This window comes from Panthera leo, chromosome B4, assembly GCF_018350215.1.
Source record: "Panthera leo isolate Ple1 chromosome B4, P.leo_Ple1_pat1.1, whole genome shotgun sequence".
Taxonomy (NCBI): domain Eukaryota; kingdom Metazoa; phylum Chordata; class Mammalia; order Carnivora; family Felidae; genus Panthera; species Panthera leo.
The window spans coordinates 69,912,151-69,924,999 of record NC_056685.1 but is presented as its reverse complement, the minus strand read 5'-3'; the positions used below and the strand labels follow the sequence as shown (position 1 = coordinate 69,924,999).

General features: G+C 40.9%; 1 pseudogene; it reads right to left on the bottom strand.

Moving 5' to 3' along the window:
• Positions 1–10,402: 10,402 nt before the first annotated feature.
• Positions 10,403–11,666, bottom strand: LOC122225376 (annotated as a pseudogene).
• Positions 11,667–12,849: the final 1,183 nt, after the last annotated feature.

The following is a 12,849-nucleotide window of genomic DNA, read 5'->3' as shown; positions in this document are numbered from 1 at the left end:
AACACAAGCCCAGGCAATACAAATTAAAATGTAAAAGTATTTTTATTAGCATTTTGAAGATTCTGAAACAATTGGGAAAAGCCTTTTTGGCAGGGGCAAGAGTCATCCGACACTTCTCCCAGTGATCCAGCTGTCAGGATGCCAGACACTGACCCTCTCTCTCTCCCTGCCGCCACCCGATTATCTCCTTACCGGCAGAAAATGACATTCTCTCTCCTCAGCAAGAAGCTGCTCAATATGTATGCTATCCAAGATGAATGAAGCTCTGAGGTCAGTGTTGACTTATTAATGACATCATGGAGATATCTCAACACTTATGCCTTCTTGGTACTTTCAAAGCTTTCAAAGGGACCCGGAGCCAAAAAGATGCAGGTTGGACAGACCCAAATATAGACGCCAAGTAATACGTCCTCTGAGAGAAAGAGCTTGGAAAGAAGCTGGAGAGCTATGGTTTCTATTATGTGTATAATCATGTTTGAGCAAGACTAAAATCTTTGAGATGTATCCTTCAAAATTCTAAGTTTTCCACACCTGACTACATTAACATGAGGCAATGTTTGTCTTCAGTTTGGGCGGTGGGGTTACCTATAGTCCTCTGATAATAATAATAATATATTACTATGTGGTAATTTGTAGGTTTGTGGTCTGTGTGTGTGTGTGTGTGTGTGTGTGTGTGTGTAAAGGATCAAAATGAACAGAAATGCTTCTGAGTGGTGTCTGGGGACCTGGTCAGTAGGCCTCCCTGAGCCTGACCCTCTACTTGCATCCTTTGGAGGATGTCTGTTTGGGGTGAGGGAGGGACACCTGGGCTAGCACAATCCCCTTCACACCACAGCTCTGCCATCGGCCATATATAAATCCATAACCTCTCCGTGACCACTTCCCTCGCTGAAAAAATGGAGTTATGATTCTTTCCTGCCCTTCCCCCCAGCCCCCAACAGAGATTGGGAGAGAACACACCAACCTGCTGACATGAAAATTCATACTGCTCTGGAAGTCAGGGCTCGAAGTCAGGGTGCTCCCGCAGCCATCATTTTGTGTGGCCCTGTAGTTGTTGCCCTGAGGCTCTGTCCTGCAACCAGCTTTCAGCTGGAGAAGGGGTCAAAAAGTAGGTCTAATTCTCCCAGTTTCTTCAACTATAAAACAAGGAAAATAATACACCCCTGGCTGGTTTGCTGTACCCACTGTTTCTGAGACACTTGAGTGCAATTATAAATATTAGGTGTTGCCCGGAGCCAGGCAACATCTCTATGAAGTCTTAATGAAAAGGATGTCCATATTCCTGACAAGGTTTTCCCCTGCTTTACATACTCTAGTTTCATCTATCAATGCTCATTCCTCAAGGTTTTGTGGGGTTCTTTAAGAACTCAGTTGGGGGGATTAGGAACACAGCCCCATTATCTTCCCTCCAGAGACTACCCTGAAAATCACTCTCTTGTAAGCCCACAGTAACCAAGTCAGTTACCCTTGGATCACTGGAATAACCACTTCATGATCATAATTGTTCTCTCTCAAGTGCTAGTTACCTTTATGAAGTTCTTTGCAAATATTTCCTCTTCAGAGTATGGTATATCTTTATATATATAGATCTTTATCTCTCTCTCTCTGTGTGTGTGTGTATATATATATATATATATATATATATATATTTATATGTATATATCTTCATAAATATAGATATACATCTTTATATATCTATGTGTAGATATATATAATTTCCATTTCTACAGTGTGGATAATGGTATTTGCAAAATTCTTTCTTGTAAGCTTGATATTTAGAATTAAGACATTTTGGGGAAAGATTGCTAACGACATAAAAAAGTAAAGTGACTTACATTAACTATGTGTGATTACATGTTTGATTTTGTATAGATCTTAAGACACCAGGTTCTTAAAAAAGCCTAAGAAATATTACCTGAGGATAACTTTGATGGTTTTGAGGCAAATTACACATTCTAAGAATAAGATATAAATTCTTGTCCCCTGGATGCCATAATGTCTCCTTTTAAGCCACCTTGTCAAGACCCATTTACAACCTTCTTACTGGGTTCATAACTCTTTGTTCTTACTTAGAGATTTCCTACCCATTAGAGACCATAAATTAAAGCACACCAAGATAACCATTTGAGGAACATACTTTCATTATGAAAGCTTCTTGGATAATACCCAGTATCTTTGTTTCCAATTCTTATAAAAACTTCTTTTCTTTCTCCAAAACCTCAAAGCCCCAATTCACCTAAACGGTCAATACCCCATACATTTTCTATTTTCCAACACAAATCTCCTTTGAAGTGATAAGATTACAAATCATATATACACTTCCTCCGTCAATCTAAAATGCCCCAGTTCTGTTTTAATATTATATAAGGTTTTAACACAAATTATCACTAAGCTGTGAAACTGATACCTCGAAAGAACCAAGATTTAACTTTAAAGAATCTACTTTGAATTTTAGTTACAAATCTCAAAAGGAGAATGCATTGGAAAACTGTTATAACATATAGACCCCGTTTTGTCTGACCATTTATCTTATTTCTAACAGTAGTATGTAGAGAAGTGTATAAGGGAAATTAGGAGGAAAGAAGGAGGAAAGAAAGGAAGGAGGGAAGGGAGGAAGGAGGGAGGGAGGGTAGGGGGGTTGGAAGAAAGGAAGGAAGGGGGAATGAGGGATGGGAGGAAGGAAGGAAGGAGGGAAGGGAGGAAGGAAGGAAGGAGGGAAGGGAGGAAGGAAGAAGGGAGGGTAGGGGGGATGAAGAAAGGAAGGAAGGGGGAATGAGGGATGGGAGGAAGGAAGGAAGGAGGGAAGGGGGATGGAAGGAAGGAAGGGGGAATGAGGGATGGGAGGAAGGAAGGAAGGAGGGAAGGGAGGAAGGAAGAAGGGAGGGTAGGGGGGATGAAGAAAGGAAGGAAGGGGGAATGAGGGATGGGAGGAAGGAAGGAAGGAGGGAAGGGGGATGGAAGGAAGGAGGGAAGGAGGGAAGGAAGGAAGGAAGGAAGGAAGGAAGGAAGGAAGGAAGGACCAGAGGGAGGGAGAAGAAAGGAAGGAGGGAAGGAGGAAGGAAGATGAAGATCATTGTCTAAGTTGTCAGAAAGTTGTCTTGTTTCATCTTTCAGTAGGTGATGAAGCAAGTTCCTTTCCACTTCCATGATTTCCCAGTGCTGCTCAGGAGAAATTGCTACAGGACAAATTTCCCAACTGCAGAGCAGTTGCCTCTGAATCTTCACAGTTTGGAGAAGAAGATGCAAAACTTTTGTTCTGTAAGGAAAAAATATAGGTTGTGGGAGTCTACAAGTCTATTTTTCCCTCTGTGTATATGAAATATGATTCTCTCAGGCCAGATCGGAGATTTAAGCTGTTCTGATTCAACAATATAAAATGTAAGAAACTAGCTGTATTATTCTTGGAGTTGAACAGTCAAAACTCTACCATTTTTGTGTTTTTGTCCACATACACAACCTAGCTTTAAAGTACACTTACAGAGTGGAATTCAGTTAAACAAAATCTTCATTTCTCTGGGTTGTGATAACAATGTAATAAGCTCAATTTAAATAAACCAGGCAAGAAAATGAACCTTGTAACTTAGGCAGCTATTACATGTAGATGTTATGTAAGCGATTCAGTAGAATTTTTCACTCTTGTGCCTGTAACACAGCCCTTGCAATTCTGCCAGGAGTACGTTTGTTCCAATGCGTAAACATAGGGAAGATATTTACATTTCTTCACAAAAAAAGACTATGTATTTGCTACACCACTGACTTCCATTTCTCCACCTCCCCTGAAGAAGGAGGAATAGAGGCCCTGCAAACCTGCTAATGTCGGTTATTGGGGGTATGTAAAAAAGGATTTGTCAAGAGGTCACCGACTTTCTCGTTTCTACCTGCCTGACTAACTAAACCAATGAATTCTTCTCCTCCAAATGCATTCATTGTGCTGCCTGGACTTTGAAGAGTCACTGGATAATATGTTTAGCTCTGGCCAAGTGGCTCTCTAAGCTCAACTCCAGAAGAAACCTTCTTTTCTTGCCTTCTGGCAGTCTGTAAATAGGTTAAATTCACTCATCCATTTTTTAAAAGTCAATGTTCAATTGATATACTGAGATTGCGATTTTCAGAGGCTCAGTGGAACATACACTAATGTTTTAATTCAAAAAGAGTGTAATTTTGTTTTGCATTCTAAGAAAATTTTTAAAAATACAGTTCAAGCATTAATTTCAGCTATGCAACTTTAGCTTTCAGCTACACTGCTTTAAGGAGAAAAAGTTGAAGAGCCTCACTGAATCAGAGAGTTAATTTTTAAACAGGAAGAAAAGAGTGCAGTAATCTGAGGACATACACAGATTCTGTAAATATCCATAGTTGCGAATAACATAAAACCAAGTACTCTTTCCATCAGTAAAGAAAAGGTATTCAGGGGCGCCTGGGTGTCTCAGTCAGTTATGCATCCAACTCTTGATTTCGGCTCAGGTCACAATCTCACAGTTTGTGAGATGGATCCCCATGTTGGACTCTGTGCTGACAGCATAGAGCCTGCTTGAGATTGTCTCTCTCCTCTCTCTCTGACCCTTCCTCACTTGTGCTCTCTTTCTCTCTCAAAATAAATAACTAAAAACCTAAAAAAAAAAAAAAAAAAAAAAAAAAAGAAGGAAAGGTATTCATGCAAATTCTTCAAAACTATTGAGTTTTTATTTTCCTTCCCTCTGTAGCCCAGCATCACATCTACTCCTTTCCTTTCAGGGCATAGTTTCTATCTGTTCTCTGGGTTATGGATGCCAATCTTCTCCAACAGAGACAACTATATCTTCAACCTGACTGAGTATTAATAGAACCTTGCCTCCAAGCTTGGAAGAGAATTCACAGACTGTGAGCCACAGTGGCTCAAGTTAGATCACTATTGGCATCACTGTGGCTGGCACAGAAAATTCAGTGATGGAAGAATGGCAGGTGCACAATTAACCATCCTCCCATGGACATTTCAATCTAAAATCACCATAGCCCTTGGGCCAAAGAGGCCAGAGGTGATGTTTATCCCCCCTCCTCTTTGGGGAAGAGAGGGAAAAATGAACAACAACTCAAGCAGAGAGAGATGCAAAGCTCACTTTGCCCTTCTTGCCCTTCCTGCTAAAGAGGGTCTAAGAGCATCCTTCCACACTAGGATGTGCTTTTTGTCCTACATCAGTTGCCCAGTTTGATGACTTGGCATGAAACTCTCCCCACACCCCAACACCCAACCCCATTTCACCTTTGCTTTTTCCCCTCTCAATCTTGATGTCACTTTCTCTAAAAAGCCCTCCCGAGTTTCCAAAGCTAGAGTAGGTAGCCCATGCAATGCTTTCAAGGCCCTCCTCCCGCTGTTTTACAGCTGCCTGCCTGGAATATCCCTGAGGACTGAGACATGGGCCAGTATGGAGAGGGGAGAGCAGAGGAGGAGCACGGGATGTACACTTGCTGAGTCAATGAATAACTCACGATTCTACCTCCCCGTTTTCTTCCCCTGTTCTCTCATCATCTATTCCTTGTCTTTCTCAACTACTTCCATGATTGCAAAGATAAGAGAGTTGTAGAGAGAAAAAACACTATATTTGGCTTCAGGAGCCTCAGAAGTCCTACCTCTGTTATTGTACTATCTGTGCTGCCTTGGATTCAGTTTCCCTTCAGCCTCTTTCAGATCTGTTGTGAAGATAAAAATATAACACACTAGAAAACAACTTGTAAACTTTAAAGTGTCATCAAATGTAAAGTACTATTAGAAGTCTTATTCTCCCATACCCACCAGTTGAATATAACACCTGCCCTGGTTGGATAAACGTTCTCTCCAAACTCTTTTGTAGCTACTTCATCCTACTACTGAATGTATTGGTCAAGGACATAGAAACAGATGGAAGAGAACATGAGTTGGTGCACAAATATCTGGATATCTGAAATCCAATTCAGGAATCAAGAATGTGTCTTACCTCCACTGGGCCCAAGGCCATGTTACACCTTGGCCGTACACTGAAAGCCTTCTGGATTCTAAACCTGTCTTTAGCCAGCCTCATCCCATTATTTTTCTCCACATAAACTCCTTGACTTCCCTGGCCCATGGTTATTGTTCCTGTGTCCATCCACATGAACTGCCCTTCCCTTCACCTTTATCAATATCGTTAATCCCCAATAAACGTATTCCTTTGCGATAAGCTTCTTCCACTAAGTCACACATGAAGCCCATTCATTGCAGAAGAGTATATTCATATATTCCTTCATTCATTCCAAAAGCTAAATATTTACTGGCCTCCTGCTATGAACAAAGCACTGCTCTGGATATTGTGAGGATGACCAAAATGAATGAGACCTACTCCCTCCTTGGAGGAGCTTACACCCAAGCAGAGAAGACACAGACTAAATGAACTGTTATTTGATGTTGGGAGAAGAAAGAAAGAGAAAAGCACTCTAAAAATCCATGCATTATGGCAGCACGAGGGAAGGAGTGATAGTTTCTGATCAGGGCACCCAGGGAAGGCTTTGCAGATCAAGTTTATTTGAGGTAGGCCTCAAAGAAGAGAAGCAAAGAGAGATCAAATTATTCTAGGGAAAGGGAAAATATGAGTAAAGGAACAGGGCCCATTTGGAGAACTGTGAGTGGTTTGCATAGGGCATGTGGAAGGATATAATATGACTTTAACCTGGAAAAGTTAAATTGAAGTCAAACAGAAGTTTCTTATGGCCATGAGTTATTTATATACATTATTTTGTTCAGATAAGGTAAATAGAACTGTGAAGTAAGCTGAAGGGATGCTAAATGAACATCTGATAAGTATATAGAGGGCAATTTTAGTTGAACTGTGCCTAGGGCTAGAAATAGAGCAGGAAGCATGGAAGAGGCTCTAGCCTTAAGGATATTGGCTGACTGATAAACAGGTAATTGCAATACAGTGTGGAGGTGGAAATACAGAGTGCTAGCAAGTAAGGAGGTTAGTGGGGCAGGAGAGGTATGGTCCAGATATTATGCCCCATGAGAGAAGAGCTGGTGTGTTTGTTCACCCTCTATTTCTACTGATAGGAAAGGGTCTGCTTCAGACTAGATATATGGTAAATATTTTGACTGAATATGAAATGAGTATGAGGGTCCACCTAATCTCAAATCATAAGAATAAATAGGGATAGCCTGCTGGGATGTTGCAAGAAGGTAGCCTATTGAAAACTTTCAGAAATACAGATTAAAAGTGACTTTTTCATCCCAAGTTCTTTAATTTTCTATTTACCCACACAAATTTACCCCGGTAATTTGCTAAACTTCATTGCTACCAATGGGTTCTAGCACAGGACTTGATACAAAGTGTACTCAATAAAAATGTGTTAGATGAATGGTTAGGTGGGTGGATTAATAAATGGATGGGTGAATGGATGGATGAAGGACTGAGGGAGTCATTCACTTACAAGAAGATAGATATAATGGGGCGCTTGGGTGGCTCAGTCAGTTGAGCGTCCAATTCTTGATTTCAGCTCAGGTCATGATCTCATGGTTCACGGGATAGAGCCCCACGTCGGGCTCTGCACTGACAGCATGGAGCCTGCTTGGGATTCTCTCCCTCTCCTCTATCTCTGCCCCTCCCCCCTCTCTCAAAATAAAAATAAACTTGATTAAAACAAGAAGTTAGATATATTGAAGAAACTCTACATAATGCTAACCTCACTACATGTATTTTTCTTGTCCATTGAGATGACTGGGAAAAAGTCAACAAAATTTAAACACTATTTTAAACAAAGATATATGTTAATAAGGTCAAAAAAAAATTAACGTTAATAACGTAGACCCTTGTCCAATAATTACTGATTTCATTAAAAGAAAAGAGCAAAGATGCAAATTCTATAATTAAAATACAACTCAATATATCATATAATAATTCCATAAACGAAGAGGGTTAAATAATTCAAGCACCATCAGGAAAGAATTCCCCACTAAAAATTAACTACTGAAACCATCTGAGGAATTTTTTTCTTTAAATATATGCTTCTTTGTTAAAAACATCCACATATTCTCAAAGACATTAGTCTTATCCTGGTGGCCCAGCATTTCAAGTGCAAAACTTATCATTATAAAGCATCTGCTTTGCATATATGTCAATTTTTTCAGAAGTTCTTCAAATATCATATTTTAATGATATCTAAGTTTGCCACATGTTCAGCACTTAGAAAGGCCAGCAGTCAAATAATTTGCATGACATTCAATTAGACCTCTAAAAAGTCCTGGATTTCAATGATAATAATTATATTCATAATAATATATGCCATGTATTGACCTCTACGATATTTTATTCTAAGCTAACCACACAACAAACATTAGTTCTAATATTTATGATTTGCAACACAGTCACAGTTGGCACTAAAAATACTTCTTCAGACCTTCCAAACTAACCATGGCCCATATATACCAATAATCACAGTGTAAATTGGATGTAAACTGGAGAACACTACAGGCTGTTTCAAAAGTCTCCAAACCTGCATTCGCTTTGAGCCAGAAGTTATAAAAATAGGAACTTAACCCAAGAAAACAATTAGGGGTAAGTTCAAATTTTTTCTAAAAGGAAAAGTTCTTCCAGAGTTTTTGTAGTAGCAGAATATCGAAAACAATTTTAAGTGTCCAACTACAGCATGTAAAAAAGACTTATGGACGTTAAATATCATAGACATGGTTTACAATTAAGTGGGAAAAGTATGTTATAAAATTCCACGTAAGATGGTCCAAATGTGTGCATGCTTGTGTGTGTACACATGGATGAGGGCGTCCTGCAAGGACATACTCCAAGCTGTTAAAGTGGCTATTCTGGGTGGTAGGACTGTCAAGGACTCCTATTTCCTCCTTTTCACTTACCTGCACTTCTCATTTTTGCTTTAGCCATCTTGTCTTAAGAAAGATGCCCTGGGGTTATCCCCTCCACATTTTATATCCCAGCAAATTCACAGGGTGAGCTATTTTAAAAGTCCAAAATAGTCCTATTTTGAAAAATGACAGCCTTCCCCCATGTATTCTTTGCATTTTTTTCTTGGTCCCTCCCTCTTGCATTTGTAGTTGACTTGATGAGACTGGGTTAAATGGACTCTAAAATCTACCAATGCTCCAAAGCTTCACATACATGTCCATACACACACACATATACATGATTTTTCCTATACATTATTTAATAAAACTATTTCTAACTAAAATTTTAACTCAATTTAAAATCTCTAACTCTCAGGGACACCTTGGTGGCTCAGTCAGCTAAGCATCTGACTCGATTTTGTTCGGCTCAGGTCATGATGTCACGGTTCGTGAAATCTGCTTGGGATTCTCTCTCTCTCCCTCTCTCTCTGCCCCTCCCCTCCCAAGATAAAAAAGTAAAATAAAATATCTAACTATCAGTTTTCAAGGTGACGTTCCTCCACCTAAAACAAAAGAAAATCTAAGTTGTACCTTTCTTTTTTTTTCTTTTCTTTTCTTTTTTTTTTTAGGCTCTACTGCTCAGGAAAGAATCCACCAAACACTTTTGCATTTCTTTTCTTTTTCTTTTTTTTTAATCAACTGACAAAGACACAGTTTACCAGCTTAACATTTTAAACCCACGCTTAACATTACATATTTGAAGCAATTGGCAAAACTGAATAAGATGCCAGTATTTGTGCACAACTAAAAAACATCCTCAATGTATATTAAATGAGAGACATATTACCATTAATGCACTAATATCTCTCACTACTAAATACAGAAAAAAAAATGAAATTTATGTTGAGGAAGCTTCATTCTGGCAACGTTAACTTCACAGCAGGCTGACTCTACTTGGCTCATGTTTCAAACACAACACAAACGCAGTTCCACACTGGTGTTAGTGTATGAAAGAGCCAGTCACTTTGGATTGTGTTCAATAAACAAGCAAAGTGCGTACAGAGATTGACAACAATTTTACTTTTTTTAAGTTTATTTATTTTTGAGAGAGAGCAAGCAAGAGCAGGGGAGGGGCAGAGAGAGAGGGAGAGAGGGAGGGAACCCAAGCAGGTTCCACACTGTCAGCACTGAGCCCAATTCCAGGCTCCAAACCGTGAACTGTGAAATCACGACCTGAGCCAAAATCCAGACTCTGATGCTTTAACCCACTGAATCACCCAGGCGCCCCACAACAATTTTAACGACCAAAAAAAAAAAAAAAGGGCCCTATTATGGTGCTCCAACAACAAACTCAAGTCTATAATAAATAGGGCTTCGATGAGCTGTGCATAAATACAGGTACAGTTACACTGAAAGCCGAGCTCCTCGGAAATCTTCAAAAAAAAAAAAAAAGAAAGAAAAGAAAAAGAAAAGAGTTCTGTTAATCCTCAAATGGTGCTGGGTATAATCAACTTTCTGTTACATGCACGCACTTAATCATTTGTTATCTAAGCATGGCAGCGCTCCTTACCATTTATCATTAAGGACTTTAATCTGACCATCTTCTTCAACTTGTACTCTTTCTTGACCATTCTCAACAATGCCCTTTGTAGTGATTTTTCTGCCATTAACAATTTTAGTACAAGGTGATGTAGATTTGAGGTTACCCATCCCACTACCACCAAAGGCCATGGAAGAAAATGAAATGATCCCCAACCCAACCCAGTGACCTGATGAACCGAAGCAAGTAAATCCTGTATCAGTGAAGAATATCCTCCTCCAAAAGATGGAAATCCACTAAAGGCAGAGGAAAACAACCTTTGCTTCAGCTCCTGCTTCTGCAAGGACCCCTTTGATCCCCCCCACCACCACCAAAAAAGTCCCCAAACGGGTCTTTAAGAAGCCAAATGAAAATGGGTCCCTTAAGCCAAAAATTGTCCTGAAGACGTGGTCTGGGTTGTGATAGGTGAAGCCAAACTCAAAGGACTGTCAAAACGACCTGCACCTCCACCTAATCCTTCTTTGCCGGGTTTATCATAGGTGTCCCGAATCTGGTAACACCTCATACGCCTCAGCTACATGTTTCGGTTTTCTCCCCACTTCCTGTTTATTCTCAGGAAATTTTATCAGAATGCCACTTCAGTGCCAGTTTCCTATATGCCTGAATATCCTCGACTGAGGCATGACTCTGTCAGCCCAGAACTTCAGAGCGATCCACCAGGCCTAACAGGCTGCGGACTGAGGAAGAACCGAAAGGGCACAGGAGCCACAGGGAGGGGGTGCAGGAGCCACGGGGGGGCGGGGGGGGGCGTGCAGGAGTTGGGGGGGCAAGAGCCGCAGGGAGAGGGGTGGACTTTGCAGCAGCCACGTGGGGGAGAGTGCGGGGAGGGGGGGCGGGGGGGGATGGACGTTATAGGAGCCCTGCGGGAGTGGGGGAGTGGGAGGGGCAGGAGCCGCGGTGGTGGGGGGTTGTGGGGGCGGGACATGACCCGAGGCTCCCGCTCCCAAAGCTGGCGGCTCAGCGGCAGCTTCTTGAGCTCTCTGTTCTCTCCCTTCTGCCAACAAGTGGTAAGTAAGTTGTACCTTTCTGATTCATCTGATTCCAAAGAGATAGATGCTTGTCCAATGAACCCACAAGTAACTCCGCTTTTAGGTTCAGACTTTTCAAGTCAAAACTTTCGTACTCGTCTATTCCATCATCTTTTTTTGGTTTGCTGGGTCGTGTTTTCCAGAAAACAAAGAATATTGGAAGAAGGCCCAGAAAGACTGGGGCAGGGCCGCTGTACGTCATGAATTTTCACATAGACTTCTACTTTCAAATAGTTTTATTTTCCCCCTTTGAGTTTGGAAAATGTTACTTTCTGAGGTATGTGTAACTAAGTTCTCCAAGCACCGGCACAAGGAGAGATGCGTGACCTGTTTGGTAGGGCAATTAGCTTCACTGTTAAGATCTGTGTGTTTTGTTGGTTTGTTTTTCTTTTTGTTTCTAGTCAGACCACTTACCTAAAGCTTGGATGAAAATTGTACCTACACAAAATTTTAATGTATAAAAATACTGACATAATAGAAGTACAGGGAAAATGTCAGTATGGGAGTACAGGAATTTTGTATTGCATTGCATAGTGGCCTCCGAGTCCTGAAAAACTGGGTTCATAACCCTTACGTGGCCATTTTCTACCAGCGTCAACTTGAGCTAGGTACTTAACCCCTGAAAAGCCTCAACGTCCTCATCAGTAAAAAGGGCTATAAATGAGCCTACCCAACAAGGTCCTCGCCAGGATTAAATGAGATAATCCATGTAAAACACTTCACAGAGCGCCTGACGCATAGTAAGCACTCCATAAACACGTGTCGTGGTCATTTCTGAGACATGGGCCATCTGTTCTCTAGGCTGGTTGTTACGAATGTGTCCTGGATGGAGATCATAAGACACCAAAACGATGGCAAGTCCTCTGAAATGCATAATGACTCTCCGTGGCAAATAAAGTGCTAATCTGTCCTCTATATACCACAGTCTGACCTTGAAAGTATTTTCCAGACTCTGGTGAAAGTCATAGAAGCTCAGGTCTGCAGTCACAAAAGGAATGTGGCTCTTAAAAGCTTACGACAGACCGCAGATATGGGGCAGTTAACTTATCGAGAGGAAATGGGCTCTGGTTTTCTTTGCAGGCCTCAGATCCAGGAGCTGCAAAGTTGAGTCACCAGCTTGCTATCTGACCTCAGGCCAGCCACTTAACCTCTCACTGACCCCATTTCCTTACTTAAAATCAACTCTGTGCTCGTGTTCCGTTCCAGTCATTATCTCTACCCACAAAACTGGGTAGTGACTAAGGTGTCCCAGAGATTTTGAAAATGAGTGATTCGGTGAGACAGGTATATGAAATAGAATGGTGCAAGGTTTGGAAATGAGTAAGTCGAGCTCTGCGTTTTGGTGTTTTTGGTATTATTTTAAGAGCTCTCTTCCTGGAACAAAA